The sequence below is a fragment of the Nesoenas mayeri genome, assembly GCF_963082525.1.
Source record: "Nesoenas mayeri genome assembly, chromosome: 5".
NCBI classification, from domain to species: domain Eukaryota; kingdom Metazoa; phylum Chordata; class Aves; order Columbiformes; family Columbidae; genus Nesoenas; species Nesoenas mayeri.
In genome coordinates, this window is record NC_137548.1 from 53957168 (window position 1) to 53980231 (window position 23064).

At 39.6% G+C, this 23064-nt stretch overlaps 1 protein-coding gene across 1 annotated transcript in view; it reads left to right on the top strand.

Annotated features, from left to right (window-relative positions):
- Positions 1-586: 586 nt before the first annotated feature.
- Positions 587-23064, top strand: part of PTPN5 (protein tyrosine phosphatase non-receptor type 5) — a gene marked incomplete at its 3' end in the record, with an annotated part of 62304 nt that continues 39826 nt past the window's right edge. Inside the window, exon 1 of the mRNA XM_080346140.1 lies at positions 587-677. The remainder of the gene's footprint in view (positions 678-23064) is intronic.

The window sequence follows — 23064 nt, forward strand, 5'->3', positions numbered from 1 at the left end:
ATGCGTGCATGACACCCTCCATGTTTTTGCTATGCTTTGGCTGAGTGGCTGTATTGGACACAGTCTCTGAGGCAATGATGGACTGTCTGTCTCCATATTATGTATTTGGTTAGCCCTGCTGTGGGGTAGATGTGACACATTCAGCAGTCCTTCACAAGTAGTAAAGGGTCTCTGTCTTGTACTCAGAGACCTTTAAGCAGTCTCTGAGATTTTAATGAAATTGGCCTTTATGATTTCAGCTGAAGCCTTTTTCCATGTAGAGCAGATGTTTCCTAAGGGAGGTTAGCTTATGGATCTCCCCTTTTCCTTAAATACTAAAAGACTGTATGGTACATACCCTTTGGATTCCTGTTCCTGTATGCAGGCAGTAAGGAAAAGCAAGTGGATCAATAACAGCACAGGAATATGCTTCATCTCCTTTCCGTGCTTCCTCCACCCCACAGACCAGTGGCTTGATACTGGTGGCTTGGGTGGACATCACATCATGGTCTTTTAGAATATATTTTCAAGAAAAGTTTTTTGACATCTGATAGTATTAAAACTTAGAATTTTCACCTTTTTTTAAGGATTCTCATGCATAAAGGATGTAAATGGTAACCCAAGAGGACCATCTGTCCTGGAGCAGACATTGTAACATAGCTATGATGTGACTGAAAGAACTGATTTCATATCAGGTCGTAAGTGAGGCAGGGAAGACCAGATATATCATCCTGTCACTTCAGTGCAGGTGAAATATACAGCCACACATTCTTTCAGAACTTGTCCTAATCTTCTTGGAGAATGAAAGGAACGAGGCACAAAAAAAAATGAAACAAAAATTCATTGCAGGTTGTAAGTGTTTTGCAGAGCCCAGTTGGCGTGGAAGGTACTTTTTCCTAGATCTTCTTGTATTGGACTATGTCTTTCAATCTAGCTGTGGTTCTTGCATCATGCAAGGAGTCCATTTTACCTCCATTACCTACCTGATGTCTATGAAGCTTGTTTTAACTAGGGTTTCTAAGGAAACACAAAGGTTTGAACCTTTGTCACCTAAAAACTCCTTTTAAATCCAGTCCATAGCTGTCTCAAACATTTTTTTAATTTATTTTGTGGTAAGCAGTAAGTTAGTGTTGTTTAGTCATTTGTTTTCAAGTCATTCTGGACTTGGGTCTAAACATATTCTGTCTCTTACTAGGAAGTGTTTCCTCTCTGATCAATTGACCTCTTAGAGCTACTGAAGTTTGGAATTTCAGTCATGCATCTGGTGCAGATAAACTTTTTTTTCTTTTTATCGATTAGGATGGTTATCTATTTACCTTCTGGTTACAGCCTAAATATGTCTTAATGCTGCACTGAACCAGCCTTTCATACCATCTTGCAGGTATGGATGCCTTACAGACTATTGCAGTCTGGTTGTTTTTGCAGTACAGAAACCAGTTCCACTGATGCGGGTGTGCGTTTGGAATCTACTCACTGTGAAAGAGGCCCAGCTTATGGAAAAAGGGTGCTGAAAGCCTTTATTAGGGAGTATTTGGAGGATAAAAACATGTTCTTTATGTGAACAAGCTGTAAGGTGAATGAGTTCATTTCACCTGCTGTATGCTTTACTTCTGAAAAGCCCTTTATGAGCTGTTACCTTTTACTACTTACATGAGATCCTAAGAAACTTCAGGTAACCTACAGATATATCTCCTGGGTGTTCACATTCTCTTTACAGATTAGATATAAGTGATCAGCTTTGGCCAGCTGACAGTCAATGCTTGCCACTTATTTGATGGCAAAAAGGATGTGCTCAGAGTGTCATGCTACTGTTCTTTACAGCCTCTGTGTTATGCAATCTTGTCTAGATCCTTTGAGGCTAGTGTTAAGCCTAGGCCATAAAACATCTGTATTATTTACTTTTATATTGAAGTGCTGTGTAGGTGTGCTTCATTATTATAAGACATGTACAAACATGCAGTAAATGGCAAACATGCACTTTTTGCCTCAAAACACTTACTCTTGATAGTTTAGCATAAGTAAAAACATTATATTGTATGTTGTCTGATTGTTATGGTTATACACTATATTCATTTCAAAGCAAGATGTAAATGCAATTCTGAGAGTTATACAAAACAATGAATTCAGAAATCACTTTGCAGAGTTTATCAAATTTATTCCTGCAGTGAAATTTGGAGTAAAATGTAGTGAAAACTATGGAGTTAAACCATAAGTGAATTTGATCCATCCACCAACATAGAAACCACTCACACCTCCTATTTTTAACTGTGTAGTTTAAAAAATAAAATAAAAAAAAATTATATATATGTGCTATAAGTCCACTATGTGATTCTTATGCATAGAGATTATATTCACAAGGCTTTCATGTTTCAGTTCCTATTTCCTCTCTACCAATATGGCTGCTTTAGGAGGAAATGTGTGAATGGTTCTGGTAAGAAGAATGCACTTTTTTTTACAGACACCCCCCCTCCCCCCCCCTTTTTTTTTAATTTCTCCTGCTTTGTATGGGACTTCACTTCTTCCCATTTTGTTTTCGCTTAGGTTTTGACACTGCCCAAAGAGAAGTGTTCCCCTCTTTATTTGCTTCTCTTCATCTCCATTGAATTCTCCTTGGCCAAAATATCACATGTTGATGCGCGTAGTCTGCAGGTTGTTCATCTAAAAGATCTTTAGTTCAGCAGTGATTCTGGCTTACTCTTTGTACGTGGGCAATACAAAGGGAAGTTTTTCAAACAGTTTTGTTTTTAGAGCAGAATAAGGCGTGGGTAGTTGTGCCTTGCAGAAAAAGCTTAGCCTGGGAAAACCTGATGTAGGAGGGGAGAAAGAAAAGATTGACGGTCATTTACCATGTGACATCAAAGTAGAATAGTTCCAACAAAAAAAACCTGTGGTAGAGCTTTCCAGCTGAATGTGAGCTGAAGGTCATGCACTTGCCTTCGTGTTAACATAATAGTGTCTGCATGTGGAAGACTGGTAAGTACCATGAAAGGAAGTCTATATAGGCTGCCTCTGGCAGGCGTGCTTGCTTGAAAAGGTAGCCTGAAAAGGCCTCAGTCTGAGGTGGCTGAACAGACTGTTTTTTTGCACAAGAGGCAAGGAAAATTAGGAAATATCAATGACAGTAAATTGAGTGAAGACTCAGGAAATGGTGTATGAAATACAAATCCACATCAAATCCAAATCAAGTCGACAAAGGGTGCTCCGATAAATGTTTGAAATAAAAGTCATTGCCCAGGCATTGTCGTAGGGCCAGAGACTAGCCCTTGTTTCACATTTAGCTAAGAAAAGGGTATCATTCTGTTCAGCTGACACGAACACACTAATAAACTTCAGTATTGCAAAAAATGCCATGTAGAATGTGACTGAAGGTTTCCAGTGTTTTAGTGCCTAAATTGAGCAATCAGTAAAACACATACAAAGAAAATGTTGTTGTTTTTATTGCAGCGCATGTGAGCTAATAGGAAACTTCTAATGCATTGCTTGGTAAGGGTAGGTTGCAGGTTAAATGTTAAACCTCTGTTTGCTTTGAAATTCTGAAAAATGTCTTTGGAAACTCTTAGGATATGTTTGTGCTGGTCAATGAAAAGGAATGGTGAAGCCATAAAATATGATGGGCTAGATTGAAAAATGGTCTTTTAGAGCAAATAGAAGGCTATTTATTTCACAGAATTGCCTTCCACTAGATTTTGCATGTGCTGACATCCAACATAGTGCATGAAGCAAAAGGTGTGCAGAGTGACATAAAACTGGATGATGTTCCTAGAGGAGGCTTGAAAAAATTTTCTGTAGCTGTGGGATGTAGCCATGAGCTGCTGTGGTGCAGGTGAAAAACTGGATACAGATAAACAAGGTCACATAAGTCTGTGAGGATGAGCAAAATTAATGTGCTAGTTTTGAAAGAGTGTGCACTTGGGTTGATAGTTTGAAGTTGAGATCTTTCAGTTAAGTCTTTGTTAAAGCTTGTTTCTTCTGCAGTGTGTACACAAAACTCATCACTGTAGAAAATTAAACAGATGAAAATCTCAATCCATCTCTGAACAATATCTAGGAATCAGAGCAATGATGAAAATGAGGGAGTTTACAGTGCAAACATGCATTACCTCTGCAGGTTTGTATCTACAAGGACCCTGTTTTCAACAAAGAGTTAAATTAAAAATCAGTCTATTGTTTTTGACAGGTGTCAATTTAGTAAATTATCATGTGCCAGTTTTAGTTATATGGTCCTTATTGCTTTAGGTTTTGACTATCTGCAGTACATGATGTTTTTTTCTTATCAACCAGAGTGTAATTCGTTTTTCGTTTGATGGTGTTGCACAAATAATCCTGATGACTTGAGAGAGATTTCTCACAAAAAGGAGAGCAAAGAAGTAAATAAGGAAGCCTTATTCTGGCTCTGTGTGGTTTATACTGCTTCTGTTTGAGAAATAAAATATAGCAATATACTCTCAGTGGAAAGAGTGCTTCTGTGGGAACATAGTGGAAGGAAGAAGAGGTGGTTCTCTTTAATTAACGGTTTGACATACAAGTTGAGAGACCATTCATTTAACATTGAGCTTTCATTACATGGACATTCCATGATTTCACTGTAGTTTGATAACCAGTAGTCAGCATTTCTAATGAATGCTTGATTCAGGAAGATATTTGTGCTTATGAAACATTTATGTAGTAACATGAGCAGAGTTTGGCTAACCATAACCATTGGCTAACCATTTGGCTAACGTGAATGCAAACAGAATAATGAAAAGAGACACTGACTTTGGCATGAAAAATCCCACCTGTTTTCTTATAAGGTTGTTTTTCTTCCTGTTCCATTATAAATCATGAAGAAGTGGCATTCACAGTACACTAGGTGAAAGTGGTGAAAATGTCAGTTGCAGCAAGGAGAATCAAAAGAAATGTGACCATGGTTGGAAAGTTTAGCTTTTACCAATAGATTAAATATATATGTAACATACATTCACTGTGTGTTATATGCTATATGGGTAATGAGGGTAAGTAGGCATAGCAAAATTTTGTCTTTGTTAAGGTCTTAAAGGAAAAGCAATGACTTGGAAGGTAATGTTTGGAAGGTGGTTTTTGTGTGGTATACCTTTAGGAAGGGTTGGACAAGTTCTTACGCATTTTTTTTAAAATTCTTCTTGTACTTGATCCTTTCTCAAGCTGCATATGTTGAAAGTGAGTTGACTTGATGCTCTTCCTTCTCCTATCCTGTGCATAAAATGGTTTTCTTGCTTCATAGCATGTAAGGGGTATAAGTCTGGTAAACTGGAATTTGCAGCTTACAGAGACGTGAACCATTTGTCACTGTCCTCCAGTGTATGCTTATTGCTCTGCTAGCTCAATTAGCCCAGCATAGCACTCACAATATAAAAGATATTCTCATATCCTTTTGTTTAATACCAAAGATGTTAATCTGGGATTTTGTGAGGCATTTAAGGAAACTGATTATTTGTTTTCCATGGAAGTTCCAGTGAAAGTTAGAATCCTTTGATCACCTTTCAAGCATCTGGCATGAAAACACAATAGAATCCATATACTGGTACATCTCTGGGTCTCTGTATCACTCAGTGCCTTTCTAGGTCACCATGGAGAGATTGCAATTCATCATGTCATTGGCAATGCTGACTGTTTAATATGGGTAGAGTATGAAGTTTTAAATTATGAACTGCTACAAAGGTTTATCCTGAACTTCAAAAGGCCTAGCAGGCCACATCAACTGGATTAGAGCATACAGATTTCTGCAGACAGCAGTTTGTAGTGGTGTGTTGTGAGGTGGTTTTTGTTGTCATCTTCATCATAACAGTCCAAGTAAAGGATACATACAGGCTGATCTAGCATGGTGGTTTGGTGCAAAGCTTCAGCTTGTGATTTGGTATTCTACAGCACTTCTAACCACTATGGTGCTGCTTCCCCAGCACCTATGAGCTTTTCCTGGGTTTCTGCAAGGATGTACCTCTGTTTTCCTCCAGGTGCATTCCACCTTACCTCTTTCTTCCCCAGCCAAACACTGCATTTCCAGTTGCAGTGACAGAGTGATTTTTTTTTTTTTTTCCAAAATTGATAAGATGAATATGCCTGTTGTTTGCTTGATAGTACTGTACTGTGCTTGCTATGAAAAAAATAACCAAATGAAGTGGAATGCACCTGAGTTTGGGCTCACATATTAATAATCATTTGACCACACTAATTGTTTGGTTTGCTTTCAGTCTTTGAACATTGATACAAGAATATCACTTGTAAAGTTTAAAGATTTATTAAGAATCATGAACGTATCTTGACAAGACATTGAGGCATACGTAGTATGGTATGATCCAGGAGTGCTAGCAGAAGTAGGCAGCTGTATTTCAAAGGTGGACCACAGAGTTTGTTTTTTAAGACCGTTTCTGGCAGTGCCTAGGAAGATTGAGATCTGAAGTCCAAGGTAAGACTACATTTCACTGACTCTCCATTACTATATACAGAGCAAAATAGTACCTCTGGGCTGTCACTACAAGGATTTTTCAGGACTGTTCTGTCAGTCTTTCTTTCACCATATTAGGACAGCCTTCTCCTCATGTGTTCTTGCCCCTCTGCCACATTTTAAGCTTGATCTTCAACAGTAGGCACTGTCACGCATCTGATTATGTGCTTGACACGTGTTAGAGTGAGATCTGGGTGGCATAATCTTTCTGTGTTTGTTCCTGGTTTCTGATGAAGGAAATGTAGGCATATGGACCTGAGAAAAGCAACAGTTAATTCCAGTTACTGTCCTGCTCTGGATGGTCGTAGTGGGGAAGAATCACAGTTGTAGTTTGTTCCTGCTATGCAGTTAGACATAGCAGCCTATGCACACACACCATGGCAAAAAAACAGGTGGGGATTGAAGTGGTTTCAGTAGAACTAGGATTCTATCAGGCTGGGTTGGGGATTTTGAAAATCTCCCTAGACCTTCTGAAAATCTGGCTTCCTGATGTCCTATATCATTTAGGGAGGAGGTACCCACCATCACCTTTCCTGCTAGAAGAATTAATTAAAATCAATGTCTGATTTCTTTGGCTTTGCCCTTGCTCACAGTGGCAACTGGGAAATTACAATCACAGAAAGGTTTAACTGTTTTTTTTTTAATGCTTCAGAGTTTAGAGCAAGGTATCCCAGAAGAGAGAAAGGGAAGAGTCTCTACCCTAACTCAGAGGTTACTTAATCCCCAAGAGGAAGGAAGTTTTCGGTGTACTGCACTTGCATATGCTGTCTTGCTTGATTTGAGCTACTGCCAGATGCTGTTTTTAGTCTCCACTCAGTCCTTCTGCCAGGCTTTCACACTCCTCCTCCTCCTGTGGGTTTCTCTTCTGTGGCCTTGTATTTATTTTCCTTCTTTCATTTCTTCTCTCATCAGATATTCTCATTTCCATTCTCAAGCATACACCTTCTTTCATCACTTTTATATTCTCTTTTCTGTGCTTGTTGCTGCTAGTCCATTGTCTAGCTCAACTCTGGTCTTCCATATTACCTGATGAGAGTGTTTTTGCAGAACCCGATTTAATGTTACCAAACAGACATTTTAGAGGTCAAAAAAACCAAAGCATCTGTTTCAGGGATGTGGAACCCAAAATGATAGAGTGTTTTGAATAGAGCACAATGTTACATACCAAATTTTGTGCATGCCTCATGGTCACTGTTTGGGTTGGTGGACTAACTGGCTGATTAATGGACAAACTTATCTCAGAACTGCATGCTGAAATAAGCTGAAAATCAGCCTGTTAAAATGCTAGTAATTTCTGAGAACCTTGTTGACATGTGTCTGTTTGTAACAGTCATATAAACTTTTTTTTTTTTAGCTGAAGCAAGCAATCCTTTGCAAGTCTTAATGTCTGTTGTAACAGTAGAGGTTTGCGATACTGTGTTTTGGAAATCATGTTTTCTAGACCGCTGCCTTACCAGATTGCAGGTTGAGGTTTCATGGTTTCCTTGTGCCTGCTGATGACATCTCTGTCGCCATAGGAAAATGCAAGAAACATCGATAAGAAAATAGTTTCAATAAAGATAGCATTAAGAAGAGGGTGGGAGGGGAATGCCAACCCCAAGAGTTAGAAGTTTTAAGGATGGAATGTTTTCTTCGTTGTATCACAGTTCCCTCTCAGAAAAGAAGTTTTGCGAATGTGAGACTCTATCTTTGTACATCTTCTTGTCTCTTTCCACCTACTCATGATCTCTGATCTTTGTTACTCTCCATTTGCTCTGCATGTTCACAGCGAGAAGTTCTTAAAGGAAAGGAGAGACACTGCAAAGCTGATGAAGAGCAGGTGTAGAGTCATGTTCCACTGTCCAGAAGCAGTGAGGAGCAGTTTCCCAGCCCTGTTGCCTGAGAAGAGTTGTCAAAGCAGCAGTGGTTGTGGCATGGTTTCACCTGATTGTTAGATTTTCAGCTGTGGTGTGTTACACTAGGAAATCTGATTGAATGCAACCTGGGAGTTCCTTGTGATCCTTTCACCACAAAATGAGCCTTCCAGTTGCGATTTGGCTATGTTGCATAAGAGAGCCATGTTCAAGCATGTAATGGAGGGAAAGAACAGGAAGGGGAGTCTGTCGTGATGAACCTTCCTTAGGAGCATTCAGAGTAGAACTGAGTAACTTCAGCTTTCAGATTTAGTGGAGAGAGATTCTGACATTCCAAAAGAACAGCTTTTAGGAGGACGGAAGAGGAGTTCAGTAAAGATTCACACACTTGTCTTTTTGGGGCACATTTTAGCAACATCTGTCAAGCTTCCTTTAAAAATGCCCTGCAAGCTATGGCTTAACTGTGGATATTTTCCATAGTTACTTCCCAGCATAACAAGTTGGCATTTTAATTTCACAAACAAATCAACTAGCTTATTAGATTCACCTACCTGCTCAAGGAAATGGAAAGCAAATAGATTGAATTTCACAGAATGTTAGGGATTGGAAGGGACCTCGAAAGACCATCTAGTCCAATCCCCCTGCCAGAGCAGGAACACCTAGATGAGATTACACAGGAAGGCATCCAGGCAGGTTTTGAATGTCTCCGGAGTTTGTTCTCATGTATTTTGCCATCATAGATTTCTGGTTGTCATCTAAGCTTTAAATAGTCTCTTCTGTTCAGGTTTTGCGTTGTACTGTATTCTGTATAATTTCATCCCTGAAATTGCACCCACCACTACGGTATGTGCTAGCACTGGGTTGTTAGACTGTTCTCACCATGGGATCTGAATGCCTCTTCACTGTAGTCTATTTGGCTTCTTGTGTGCTACACCCCATGCTGTGGTAGCAAGCTGCCTCAATATTACTATATTGTGGTTCTTTGCACCTACCAGAGAGCATGAATGCTGATCAGGTGTCCTTAATAACATGAATCTGGCACTGCTTTATTTTCATTTCAGCTGTTTAGCTAAAAGAATGTGTTATTTAAAACAAAAAATTCACCTGAAAGTAAATGGCCAAGTTCATTTTTATTTAGTCCTGACAATAGAGGCCATTTGCTGTTGATGATTGCCATCATGGCACGCTTTAAGTGAGAACAAACATACTACCCCCCTCCAATACACACAGGCCTTTTTTCCTAACAGATTTATTCATTAAGCATATGTTCAAAGACTACAGCTATTACCACTTCTAAATAGAACCATTTTTTCATTGCTTTTCATAGATACAATGCTACAATGTTATGAAAAACCCATTAATGTTCCAGATTTAATTAACTAACATATTCTATTAGAACTCCTTTCTGCTTCTGCAGTTGTTTGACAGTAGGCAGATAAATACTGTATGTTGGAGACTGACCTTCAAATGACAGTCCATAGTTGCTGCTTTGCAAAGTGAGTAGAGTAGCAGGTTGAATGTCTTTGTCTTCTCTATCTGCATGTTCGAAAGGTCTCTTACTTCTGAGCCCAGAAATAGGAGAGGAGGTGGTTGGGCTTCAAGGCTTGGTCTCAGCTTCCTTGCGTAGGCAACATTCCTGCTGAAATAAATAAAGCTTCATTTGACCGAATTTTGCAGGCTTTCAGGACGAGAAATGGCGCTCCTGAAAGACACTAAATGCTTTCCATTTTGTATGCCTCCTGTGGGAGACAAAGATAAATACAAAAAGCATATTCAGAATAGGTAATTTTTCTTTCTGTCACGTTCATGCAGGGTCTCTCAAAATGGCCCCTTTAAGCACTCTGTGTGCCCACTGGCAGATTCTGAATATCTTTTAGGGGAAAACACTTGTGCAACAGTTCTTAGGTGAAGCTGTCTTTGTTCTTGAGGTTTCTCTGCATGTTACTGAAGTGCTATTCCTATTGGATGCATGTATAGATTCAGTAATGCTATGCCTTTTCAGTTGCTGAGACCATTTCAAGATCTAGAGATTAAAAGATGGACTATAACGTTATAATTATCCCCCAGAAGTAGGACTTTATACTTTCTTGATTAATCTTCTCTCTTTTGTGTCTCTGCTCAGCATATCTGAAACAGATCACAGTGCTTCTACCATGCATAAAATGTTGCTCTCTTGTCCATTCTGCTTATGATTTTCCCAGCATAATTAATTCTGTCTTCAGGAAAAAGGACCAAGATGGTGTGTGGTACATAGTTGTCACTGGGAGCTGAGAGGTACAAGGAAAAAATCTTGTAGTAGAATCTGACTCCTGTGGATGAAGACAGAGGTGGTGAGTTTGGAAGGACTGCATTGGTCCTTACAAGCTAAGAATGAGATTTACAAGATTACTCAGTGCAGGTTTAACTTCTTCATATGCCTCACTGTGGGAAGAGATTTGGTATGAGGTGTTTGGCTTCTGCTGTTAATGCAGATGAAGTGTTCTGGATAGTATAGCAGAAATACATCTGTGTGGATGAAGTCTTGCTTCCCATTGACTCATATTGTCAGCCATACTTCACTATAGATGGCAACTGACTGCCTGTATTTCAAAATATAATATATACACAGCAGTTTCAACATGGAGACAGAGGAGTAGGGCAACTAGGAATCTATAATGATATGTTTGGTGCCTTTGTGGTGACCTGAGTTATAAATGTTATGAAATCAGGAGCTTCTGAAAAGGAAGAAATGTTTTAATCAAGGCCTTGAGAAAAACATGTTTTTGAATAGCTACAATTTGTGTTGCGTAGATGAGGTGGTAAAATAACTTGCTGTCTTTTCATGCTCAGAATAGGACATACTGTGAGACCCTTTATACCTGTAGCAATGGGAGGTTTTAAGTGTGTCTCCTTGGTGACTCTGCCTACCACAAATGCAGCATACCTGCTGCCTGCTTCAGTGATCCATGAGATCATAGTCAAGTCCTCTCCAGAATGGTATTTGTTTCAGGTATAAAAGAGCATTTCCACACTGTTTGCTGGAGTACAGAACAAAAATCCCTAGGTTAGCTGATACCAAGCTGGCCCTGAAGCTAGAAGTAGAAACGCTACATTGATACAAGATCCAAAATTGTCTCCCCAGAACTTTGCTTGCTGCCTTGCAGACCTACTGATTAAAGTCAGCTCTTGCTAAGGTAACTCAGCATGAGGCTGTGTGGTGCAAGGTACAGTCACCACAGATCAAGCAGAGCCTTGGAATGCACGCATCCATGAGAGGTTTGTTTCTTTGGATTGTTTTGCATAGTTAAGCTTATGACTGCAGGCAAGTGGTGCAAAATCCTCCCAGAATAATTGCAATGCTCATCATGAGCATGGGCTTTTTTATTCTCACCTTCTCCGACATAAATCCGTAACAACTTGTGCATGTCTGCTTATCTGTCTAGACACAACATTGCTCTGTGCATGTTCCCTCACTGGGAAGAGGATGAGAAAGCAAGCTGTTGTATTTTTTTAGTTCACTACTTAAGGCTGTGTAGCTGTGTTGATGAGCACAGTCTAGGAACCCATATAGACTAGACACAAGTAAACAAAGTGGATGTTTACCTTCCTCTGTGTGCACTGTTCACCTTTTGTGCTGCTGTGCGGTCAGCTAGCGAGAAGGAAAGTTTAACGAGTCTGTTATACTTATCACATTTTAATAATCTGAGCACGCCCCTAACATGAAGGGACTGCAGTTACAGAGGTGGAAGAGCTGGAAGAACTAGAAGGAATGATATTTAATTGTGCAGGCTTTGCATGTGGGCCCATAATGGAGTAGCACTGGGTGGAAACAGCACTCTAATACAGAGATAAAATTGAGTGTAGACATACTGTTTCTAGATGTCTATACTCTTTTTTTTTATACAAGTGCTTATTCTAGAGCCAAAGTTACAGCATCTGAATGATACCATTGCTTTCTGAGAAAGCCAAGCAGTGCAAGCATAACCTTTTTAAAAGCGTGAAAGAAAGTGAAATGATCATACTGCGGATAGTGCCCTTGAGGCATGTATCAGGTTTGTGGCTGAAGATGATTGTTGAGACTGGTCTTGATATAATTTACTTTGCTCAGGAAAGAGAATGCCTTTTGAAATAAACGTTGAATGTGATAGTGGCTTTCCTAAATGTTTTTGCTGAAGGCTCCAGGGCATAAGATATTAGTCACTTAGTAAAGCAGGCTATACCCACATGAATGGCATAAAAATGTTCACATTTGAGCCTGGCAGAAAGCCAGCATATCACCCATCTGCTTTAAGGTCCAAACCCTCTTATTCATCAGAGCAGAAAGCAGACTTCATACCTACAAGACACTAGGCTAGTAAGTCACTGAAAAGAAATTAGAAACACACAATGGCATTAGCAGTAGAACTGTAGAAGTTATTGAGTTATGAGAATATGCTTTTTTCAAGCAATGCAAGTGTACGAATACCAATTCAGATGATAGTATAGCTAGTAAGAACTTTAAAAAGTGTATGAAACCAGAATGTGCTTATTTCTTTTAATTGTCAGATTCAGTCTTGTGTCACAGAAGCTATTTGACTGGTTTTAAATTACTGCTGCTATTTTTTGATTATGCATTCAGGCACTTTTAAGTATATCCTGCAGTTAAAGGCTAAAGGCACAAAAATTATAATTTGGGTTTGGGAGGGAAGAGTTGTTTGTCCTGTTTCAGAAGGACAATTCCACCTTGTACATCTCAATTGGCATCTTTGTGCTGTTGAGAGTTCTCCCTGGCTATGTTGTCTGTGCAAGGCTGATTCATGAGCAGTCAAAGCCAGAGCTCTATAACTCTGAAATTATGGAGCTGCATTGTGGGTTTCCATTTTCAGTGTTAAAGGGAGTTTGCAGGCTGGGAATAGTTTGGCACAACCAGCTCCACTGAAAGTAAACTTGCAGTGTGTTTATAAAAGCTCAAGGCACCTGCAAAATTATCTCCAGGAACTTGAAAACTTTCACTTAATAAAACAGCATAACAAAGAAATGTATCCTTTATTAAAGAAAGAATAAAAGCTTCTAATTGTTAAGCAATAATCAGACAGATCTTCTGTAAGGGGGTTAATAGGAAAGGAGGAGTGAGCCTTGCACAAAAAAAGCCCCAAACAAACAACTTTGAATAGAGCCCTGATTGAAAGATGGCAAATGCTAATTATGTGTGGGTATGATAGAAGTTAATATTCACTGTCTCTGCCTGCTGAGGATCTGCGTTCACTTTTTAAGAGCTGTAATTTGACACCATATTTAATATTTTAATTGTTTTGAAGCAAACATTGTTCCAGGGGTCCTAGCTGCCATGAGAAATGACATGTCCTTTAACTTGATGTATTTCTCAGGAGAGAAGTGAAAAGGACCGTGCTTGAAAACACATCTTCTGCTTAAGACCTGTAAGCATTAGTAGAATCATTAAAAATAAACCTCTTGTTTATTTGATTTAATAGTGGGAGTACGATTTATATGTGGACAGGGTCATAACTAATTATGCATTGGAAATTAAGCGCAACTTCTCCATTATTAGTAGAGACATAGTAGTTTATAGTGAGTATTGGAGGAGAATCAGACCCCAGCAGCTGCTACAGTAGCTATCAGGTACTTCCCATGTGGTTGCTTTATCTGACAGTCCCTTGCTGCTTCTGGTGGCTCCTAGCAGCTCATCTTTACTGAACTGGGAGGCCTGGCTGGCTAGAGCAGAAGGCCTGATGATTTTGTTTGCTTCTTGCTCGCATGTAAATGACGCTTACGTCTGACCTGGAGAGCTGTCAGCCAGCTGTATTGTGAGCTGCTTTGCCCTTGCAACTCTGTTTCATATGAATTATGGACTGGAGATATGGTAAGATGATCAAATAAGTTACTTTCTCTCTTACTAGTTGGGCTAGGTGTACTAAGCAACCAATAGCACTGTGTAGGACTCCATGTCTGGGAGGAGTGCTGTCTTGAGCATCTGGTTTCTTCAAGGAAGAGTTTGACAGCAGCTCAAATGAAGTCTCTGTTTCATTCTTCAGTGAAACAAAGTCTCTGGTGGCAGGCTGCATCCTTGCTTCTTCAAGGATGAATTCATAGGCCAGAGACCTGTCTCGTACTTCGGTTGTTTGGGAAAAAAATGAAACAAAACCAACAAACCAACCAACCAAACAAAAAAACCAAAAACCAAACACCAAAAAACCCTGTATGGAGGCAGAAAACTTTTATAATGTTTTGAGTTTTGCTTTATTCTTTTCCATATTTCTTTTCCCCTGCAGTCATCATATTTTTTTCATGAGCTGTGTACTGAGCAACACGATGAGCCATACTAGAAGGCAGGGAAAGGAATTTAGTATAGAAAGGCATGTTAATGTGATGTCATTAATATCTTCTCAGACTGAGTATATTCTTTGCACTTCAGACCTGTACAGCACAAGTGTGTTTTCAAGCAAACAGACTGGCGCTGGAAGAATTACTGAGAAGCAAGGGTGAACATTACCTAAAACCAGACTCTTTCTCATAGAGAAAAGCAGGCTTACTTTTTGAATTGCTAATTCTGTTTAATAAAACAATATTCTTATTTAGTTCCTAAGAAGCCCCTAGTTTTTCTGCTGAATACTAACAGTAGATGTAGTTAAGAATTAGTCTGAAAATTAATCACAGTTGTCCTGGTTTAGTTTGGAACTTAGTTTAAGCAGCAGTTTTCAGATCAATGATTTAATAAACTAGGAAGCTTCTGGGCATTTTCTTTTTTCATGAGCTATAAACTGTACTGTCCAGAAATCTAATTACAGGAAAAAAGACTACCTTGATAATTAAATGTATGTTTCCATATGTGTGGCCCAACCTAAGAGCAATGTGGACCCTTTGTAACCATGATGAACAAGTATGATACCACTGATAATAGCAGAATCCCTTTTTACATAAAAATTTAATAGGTAGTAGGAGACGTTGGTTCCTGTTATGCTTGAGTTTTATGGAAGCTGCAAGAAAATGGCTAAGATTTTTCTCTTTGTCTTCTTGAATGATGAAAGTTGCGGCTGATGGACATTTCCACTGCAGCAGCTCAGTTGAAGATGCCTGTAGGAACTGCGATCTGTCCAGAGGGTGTTGGTACTTATCATTGTGGCACTTTGCTGTGGCAGCCAGTCATTTACTGCACAGAGCCTGTTGGACTGCTCAAAACATCACAGTAACTTGAAAGCTCTTCTAAATCACAGAAACAAAGGAAAACCTCAAGGCCTCGTCTGAAACCTGAGATTTGCAGAACATCTGAGCAAGCACGTAACATCAGTGACTGATTTGGAATCAGATGAGGTTCACAACTTATTTGCTGGCTGATCTCCTCTTGTAGAAGAGGGGGATGCAGTTTGTCTTGCAATCTGAAATTCTTATTTTCCATCTCTCTCTAGCAGTTTGCAGGCTTCCTTTTATATGTGACCCTGCAGTATCATAATGGTCCTGGGTAAACATGAGCATTTTTTCTGACTTCACCTCTTTCTCTTGCCTCCTACTCGTCCCAGATGAAGTGGCAGGTGGACTGAGTGGGAGCAGTGTGAAAGTGAATGCAGAGAAAAGGTGACTCAGCAGTTCAGAGGAAGCTGCTGAGTGGAAAGGCAACTATTCTCTTAACACGCCTTGGCATCAGGTTCCTGTTCCCTCAGAGATGAGAAAAGGCCGCTTATGGATGGAGCTGCGCAGCCCACCAGCAGGGAGAAGGGGCTGCATATTCTCACCAGAACTTACTTGAAGTGGAGAGGGAAGTTTCGTCTCCGTGTTTGTTAACAATTTTGCCAGTGAAAGGAGAGAAGCCTCGGTTCACTGCCTGGCTTGCTCACAGACTTTTTGCATTACTTTCCTCCTTTCTTATCTCTTGATGCATCTTTCCATTTTGGTAATCAGAGTTTGGCTTAAGCAGCAGCCAGACTCTACCAGCTGAGCTTGAGAAGTGCAAGTCTCTGATGTTTTTCCTGGCTAGTAGATGACACCCATTTCCCTCTCTGCGCTTTTGTTTCATGAACTCCGCAGAGAATGTTTGCCCTTTTCTAAATGAGTATGCTGGCTTTGAGCATGCTACCTGCAACTCATGGACAAGCAAGTGCAAAGGAAAATTGATAATATTTGTGGGTTGTCCTCTGGCACAAAAGGATAAATTAACCTTTCACTCAGTGTTAGGGAGGGGCCATTGCATTGTGTCTTTCTAAGAAGTTTTATAGTGATGCAAAAAGTTGTGGTGTTTTAGTATCAGTTTCTGTGTTTTTCTTTCAGAAGGAAGGACTGAAGCAGATTTTTCTCTATAGACGGAACAACAGCAGGCAGACACACTTTATAGCAGTGATTGTACTTAACTAAAAGCTCAGTTTTAAAGGTCTAATGTGCATTGTTGTCACCAAATTTTCCAGACTTGTATTCCGGAGTTTGATCTTTCAGATGAACTTCTTAAAAAAACAAATAAACAAAATGTCCCCCCCCAAAAAAAACAACCAACCAAACAAAAAAAAACAACCAACAAAAAACCCACAAGCAAACAAAAAAAACCACAAACAAAAACCACATACCACACACCACACACACACACACACACACACACACACACACACACACACACACACACACAAAACCCGAAACCAACCAACCAACCAAAAACCCAACCATGGGTGGTGTTATCTTGAATCTTTCCTGAAGCAGTGTCACTTGGGAGCTCTTGAGCAACTGCATTCCTCTTGATGGGTGCGTCAAACCAGGAATCAGAATGAATTAAATACCAATATTCTTGGCTACTTCCAGTGTTATCATTTCAGCAAAAACATCTAGCTTTACCAAATAGAATCCTTGAGTGTTACAAATTAGAATTATTCTCCACACAGCTATGAATACCTGTAGCATGATCCAGCTAATTCTTAAGGTCCAGGGTAGATACGCTTACTGCAAACTTGAAAACATTACAAATCATAAGCTGAATTTCACCTCAGAATAAGGAATTTAGGAGACTGACAACCAGGTTGCTGTTGTGTAGGCTGAATTTTGGTGAAGAGTTTTCCATTCCTCTGTAATGTGTCAGAGATGGTAGTTACGGTTATTTGGACCTTTTGATTGGATTAACGATATGTCAAGTTTATTTCTTCTTTAATTTCTGTTACACAGAGAGGAGAATGAAGTCTGCAGTGACAGTTTGCAGTCCTACAAAGGACTACTGGATCAATTGAACTGGCTTCCAGTTAGATACCAAAGTGATTTTGGAATTGCTTTGATGCCTTGCAGTGTTTATTGGTAAACTTTGTGGGATACGTGCATCTGTCTGGGTTCTTGCTAGTGTTTGAATTAAGCTGCCTGATACCTTCTGAAGTAGCTCTCTATGTGGTTTTGCATTACAAATGCAAGATCTACCAACCACAAGTTCTTGGCAGCTAAAACTTGGTCATTTTCCAGAGTAGAATTGGAAGTATTGAGGTGATTATGTTGTAAATCCCTTCTATCTCCAGTCAGGCAGTAGTAGGTAGCTGTTGGGTGCATTTAGAAATGTTTTTCTTTGCAGCTCCTAATCTGGATACTTGTAGCAACTAGATGCTCTCCTCCTAATGTTTTATTGAGCCATTTGGAAAAGGTAAATTTATTGAACTCTTGTAAACAGAGCATCTTGGGGACTGAGTAGAAATAGTCAGTTTCATAGCATGACTGGGAAGGTAAAAAAAAAAAAAATTCATAATGAAGAAGCCAGAGAAAAAGAGATGCATTCTTAGGATAACAGCAAGTGTTGGAAATAGCATTCCCAGCTTTCAATGGAACTCATTACATCTCAAGTGTTATGTTTTAGTATAAGTTGTTAGATGAGTTAGGAATGCAAAGAGTATCAAGAAAACCCAGAATTTCCCCGGCGGTGAATTGTATCTGTCTATAAACAGTAATGATGCAGCTTCTGTTATTACATTTAGCTTCTTAATATCTGCGATTGGCTGGTTATAAAAAAGTTCAGTAGAAGTTTCTGAGTTGTACTGACCCACCAGTTGGTTTCCTGTAGAAATAGGAATATAAGTTCACAAGTTGTTTGCCTTGTGAGTATGAAAGGTCCCCTTCCTCTTACCCAGTTCCTCCATACCACTGCAGTGCAAGAGAAAGATGGACTTTTGGTCCAAAAGCTCATTCTGTTTCCGTCCTTCTCATACTGCAGTGGTAAACAAAACAGAGAATGTTTTCTCAGCTGATACCTCTCTCCTTAAGATCCATTCTTTGATTAGATGAGCTGTCTTTTATCCTCCAGCACAAGCTGCCTCTCATTCATGTGCACTCTGAGGCAGCTCATTCAGCTTTGATATGTCTTGCCAGCATCTGGACTTGCCTGCAATCAGTGTGTCTTGTGATCTGCAGATTTAACAAGGTCTTGACGGGATTTGTGAAGTACAATGCCAGGGCTGTCCCCTGCATGTGCAATTTGTGAAAATAATGCGAAAATAAACAGTTGATTAGCAGACCCATATCAATAGTATATATTCATCTGCTGTTTTCTAATCAATAGCAGGTCTCTATAGCAGGAAATTGGAGGCAGTGATTTTAGTAGGCAATTGCATTTTTATATGTGAAGGTGCAGAGGCTATATGTAAATTTTGGACTCTGGTGCGAAGTGGTGATAGTCTCGTTGGATGTGAAGTCTTGCTGGCATGTTCACATTTTGCAATACTTCCCCACTGTGGTCCCTTTCTATAGAATAAATTCTTGTCATGTGCAGCCATAATGAAGATATAGGCAGCTTCAGGGGGATATAGATCTCCACACATGTGAAACCAATATGGGACAATGCAGCTGAACTGCTGTGGCATGTTGACTGCTGCAGCCTGGGAGTTGGCAGAACAGGAAGGGTGCACTTTTCCCTCCTGTCTTGTATATCTGGCTGTTGGTTCCACAGAGGTTGGGGATTTTACCATGAATGAAGAATAAGTCACTGTTAACAAAATTTGTATTTCCCAGTGAAAAGGCGGTACCACCCAGTTCTCTGGAAGCATAATTCCCACAAATAAAGTGTGGTAGATACAATTAAAAGTCTGGTAACTGCATGATCACTATATTTTCAATGTTAGGGTACATTTTATTTCTATTATAAAAATCCTTTTGGTACAGAGCAAGTTTTTCTTCATCCCAAAAATACATTGTTAAATGAAGTCTGCCAATGGAGCTGTGTCAATTCCTTGAGCATTAGCACCTGTGCACAAGAGAGGACACAAGTTCCTTTTGAAGTGCTAACTTCATTAGGAAATACAGGCAGGATACATGGTTCTGGGAGGTTGGTTTTTGTTTGTTTGTTTGTTTTCCTCTGAAGGCTTCAAGTATGAATCAGTTGAGTTACAGAGCTGCTGATGCTTTGCCCACAGCAGCATTTGACTGGATCATGGCAAGTTACTGCAGGGCACTGTTGACTTACCATTACTACAGTGCCTTTTAGTGTTTCAGTTAAGTCTAGTACTCTATGCACATGTTTTTCTGAGAGTGTATATAGGTGTTCTTGTTTCATTCTTGTGCCCTTTATGTACCCGCATATGAAGTTAGAAAAAGAAAGAGCTGGAAGGCACAGGGGTTTTAAAATGAGCATTGTCTGAGTACAGAAGCCAGCTGTTACCTTGTGAGTGGACAAAGATTTTTTCCCTGTATAGATTATTCCACAGCAAAGTGTTGTGCCATTTATTTTTGGCAGCTTGTACTGGTGACTGTGTTTAAGGAAAGAATACAGGCTGAATGGATCAGTGTTTTGATCCAGAAACTTCCTTTCTTTGAACAGCAAGGGTGAGGTTAAGTTTATGGTACCGTTTTGAAATTTCAAGTTGCTTTAACAAGCCATATGTCTGCTACAGATGCCAGAGACTTTTCAGTTCTTCTGCCAAAGGGTTTTTTCTAGCAAGCATAGCCTGATATCAAAGCAAAAGTATTTGGGGAACTTGAATCCCAGTCTCCATGATGCAGGGATTGAGGAGGATATCACATTGGTGGTTAGCTTTAACTGTCAGTCAAATCACTGGCAGAGGAGAGGCTTAATTCACTCCTGCTGGATGTAGCCATCTTTATCAGCTGTCTTAGGACCTTTGTACTGACCTTGACACAGGAAAACTTTACTGATACCTCACTCCTTTATTACCTAATCTGTGCACTGAAATAAACCAGGGCCTGTTAGAGCAAATAATACAGGAATATAGCATTGCAAGATAAAGTGTGAGTTGTAATTTAAGTATTCTTTAAAGCTGATGTAGTTAAATCCATATAGAACCCTAGGCGGGTGTCATTGTATCTGTTAAATCTTTTTTTATTTGGAGTGGCAAATTTTTGAGTGAACTTAAATTAGTCCTTTGTGTACCCAAGACATTAATCTTAATCTATACATTTGTATGTATGAATTCAGACAGTTCTCCATTGTTTTAGTTCTTGACCTGGTGCCCTCATAGTCTTACTGTATTAGTGAAAATACCTGTTGATAACAGCTGAACTGCATCAATTCAATGGAGCTTGAATCCTGGGCTCCTGGGTCCATAGACCAGATCTCTATGCAGTGAAAATAATTGAAAATAGAAGTAGCCTATTGTCCTTCATATAGAGCAGTCATAAGAAATAGAATGTGACTCTTACAGCTATACAGCTGTTGCTAGACAACACTGGAATACCGGGAATTAGGCTTCTGGGCTGTGGAGAGGCATAGATCCCCATGGTTACAAATGCAGAGCGGTCTCCTAACTTTAGTTGTTTTTGTTTTGAAGGCATGTGGTTAAGTAGCCTTCACATCATTATATTAGAGTCAGGGTTCTGTTTCCAACATAGACAGAAGTGACCTTGTAGAATCTCAGGCTGTTACAGGTATGAAACAAAGAAATTCTGTTTACCTGCTGCATAAGGCAGGTGAAAGAGCTTTTGGTCAGTTAAAAAAAAAAATAAAGCTTTTTGAAATATGACATATTATGATTTGTACAAAATAGTTGGAAGCTTATCTGAATCTGCATTCGCTGGCTATTTATTTTGGTTGTCTTCCCAAAGGTGTTTTAATTCTGCTCTGTGTATTTTCTCATGAGTTTTGGGGAGGAGTATTCAAGAAAAGTCACTACGGATTGGAAAAACAGCAAATAGGTTCGTTGGCTGTTCTTGGGGACAGAGGTGCATTATTTAATTCCAGTAAAGGAACAGTAGGACTTAAAACATGCTTAGTGAAAAGAGAAGGTTAGAGACTTTAGGAGCAAACCATAATAAACAATATATAAATAGATACTTTTTAATGTCTGTATCTCAGCCACGGGTGCATGTCTTTTTGCACAGATGATGAAAATAATTTCTGATATCAAGATTCTGTCCCTGCTAAATTTCAAATTCCTATTCCAAAACACAGACCATAAACATCCTGCAAAAACTGCAGGAAAAAAAACCAGGCAAACAGTAATGAGGGTTTTCCCCTCAGTTCTTGTCCAAATCCAGTGATACATGAAGCAGCTTGGAAGCTTGGAAATTTTTAATGTCAACTGTTAAATGTTAGTACATTACAGAAAATGAAAACAAAGGTCAGCATTGAAATATTTAGGTAGCCTTAACTGTGGCTGCTGAATGTGGTCGCTGTGTTGTCCTCCTGGAGAACTTTGGGTCCAGCTTTATGTAGCATGGTGTCAGAAGTCACATGTTAAGCGTGTGTTCAGTATTCCAAGAACTGCGTCTGGACTCTCTGTGTTTCCTGGGTGGTGTCGTGGACTCCAGATTGACTATCTGGATCCTGAAGGGCAGAGAGGTAGAGTTGCTGTGATCTTTGGAGCTATATTCCAGAAACTGTCTGCTTTTCTTTGAAATGTGTTATTTTCAAGTGGTTGTCTTCTAGCATTAAAGACATACAGAGGAAAGTGAAGGAAGTTTAACCACCATGAGAAATACAGGATGGGATTGTTGACAGTTCCATATTTTTCCATGTTTTATTGACCTGTATTTAATATGAAATTTTGTCAGTGTTTATGCGAATTACTGTACCGAGTCCTTGGCAAATAGTCAGTTAATTGTGGTATGACATGCATGGGTATATGTCTGTCTAGATGCATGTTCTCTATGCTCCTTGGGGCAATACCTGTGTAAAGACAATGAAAATAGCTACATGTAACTAGTTATACTCAGCATACCCTCCTGAGGCCACTACCTGTCATAAACTGATCAGAGATATTTTGAAAATGAGAAACCAGTAACCTGAGCTCCTGGGCAAGTAGCTGCTAGTACCTTGTAGGTGCTCCTTGTGTTATCTCTGAGTCTCTCCAGTCATCACAAAATTATGACCCTATTTCTGTTGGGCAGCTGTGGGAATGGAGAACCTTGCAGAGAAAGACATCAGCATCTCCCAAACACCTTGTTTTGTGCAGGAACGGATGTCCCAAGGTTTGTTTCAGTGAGGAGAAGAATAATCAGAGTGGGAATAAGCATTGCATGTTCCTGTCCACTCTTACATTTTTGGATTTTAGAAATCAGGAAGGGGTATTTTCATGCATCCTTACTGTACCAATGGCCAGACTCTTAGCTTACACATGGATCCTAGTTTCATTTACCTAATTAGAGCTGTGGCTGGTTTGTGGATGCTAATCTGACTTAAAGATACTATTGTGAGATATTTAGAGAAATGTCTGATGAGAGGAACGTTTTGTAGACACTTGACCCTCAAAACGCCACAGAAGGGCCAATGATGTGGCTGTTCCCTGGGGCAAAGGTGGCTGCCTTAAGTAGGCTTAAGGCTTAAGGCTACAGTGTTGTATGTAGGACAGCCTTGGGGCTTTCCTCATGTAGAAAGATGTGAATCAGTAGTACTTATAT